The 1375-nt window shown below is 46.2% G+C and overlaps 1 pseudogene; it reads left to right on the top strand.

The window, feature by feature from the left end:
* Positions 1–380: 380 nt before the first annotated feature.
* Positions 381–1077, top strand: LOC102726345 (U1 small nuclear ribonucleoprotein C pseudogene; annotated as a pseudogene).
* Positions 1078–1375: the final 298 nt, after the last annotated feature.

Here is a 1375-nt window from a genome sequence, read left to right as displayed (position 1 = left end):
GGACTCCAGGATCATGACCTGAGCCGAAGGCAGTCGCTTAACCAACTGAGCCACCCAGGCGCCCTAAATGGGACTGTTTTGACTAATCAGTGTAATTAAAAGTATTGTGTGGAGGTATCAAATAAAGGGATCTGTCCATCTTGTCCGTTCACTTCCTTCTATCTTTCTGCCTCTGCCTGGAATGAAGATATGGTGACAGGAGCTCTTACAGCCACTTTGGATCTTGAGGAGAGGGGACGGCCATAAGGAATACAATGGAGAAGAGCGTGGGAGTGGTCCCTGACCACTTTGTGGAAGCGTGATTCCACCCCTAGTATTAACATCCTCCAGGTCATTTCCGGGCGGCGTGGGTCGGAGTGGCCAACGGCCTGCAGAGCAATATGCAATAGTTTTATTGTGACTACTGCGACATGTACCTCACCCATGACTCTCCATCTGTGAGAAAGACACACTGCAGTGGTAGGAAACACAAAGAGAATGTGAAAGACTACTATCAGAAATGGATGGAAGAGCAGGCTCAGAGCCTGATCGACAAAACAACCGCAGCATTTCAACAAGGAAAGATCCCTCCGACTCCATTCTCTCCTCCTCCTCCTGCAGGGGCAAGGATCCCACCTCTCCCCAGCCCCCCAGGTCCTCCTCGCCCTGGTATGATGCCAGCACCCCATATGGGGGCCCTCCCATGATGCCAATGATGGGCTCTCCTCCTCCTGGGATGATGCCAGTGAGACCTGCTCCTGGAATGAGGCCATTTATGGGAGGCCACGTGCCAATGATGCCTGGGCCCCCAGTGATGAGACCTCCTGCCCGTCCCATGATGGTGCCCACTTGGCCAGGAATGACTCGACCAGACAGATAAGGAGAGACAGGAACCTCTATATTCATTTTATATTACTTGTTCTACTTCACCAGGAGATCATGGTGCTGTGACTCTGGGTGTTTTCTCACAGCAGGACAAGGAAGACTTGCTCCCCCTTCCTATCAAAGAGAGAATAGTTTTTGCAGGGGAGTAGTGGGACCAAAAAAAAAAAAAACAATTTTCATTTGTATTGTGAAATGTGAAAATAAAATTGTCAACTGTTTTAGTTTAAAAAAAACAAAAACAAAAACAACCTCCAGACTTCTTAAAAACTGTGAATTAAAAATAAAATTCTGTCTTGTTTAAGCCACCCATATTTTGGATTTCTCTGTACTTAGAGCCAAACTAATTCTAACTAATTGAAACTCTAGTATTCTACTGTGAGGACCTAGGCCTTTACTATGTCCTTCTGTTGCTCTGTAGCATTAAATCCTTATTTAATAAATGCTCGTTGAATATCTACCATTCACCAGGCATAGACTAGGCACCATATATTCAGTGCTTAGCAAAACAAAC

The sequence above is a fragment of the Leptonychotes weddellii genome, chromosome 14 (genome assembly GCF_054177405.1).
Source record: "Leptonychotes weddellii isolate Sample4059 chromosome 14, ASM5417740v2, whole genome shotgun sequence".
Classification (NCBI taxonomy): Eukaryota; Metazoa; Chordata; class Mammalia; order Carnivora; family Phocidae; genus Leptonychotes; species Leptonychotes weddellii.
The sequence above is the reverse complement of the archived record's forward strand: the minus strand, read 5'-3'. Positions and strand labels throughout refer to the sequence as shown.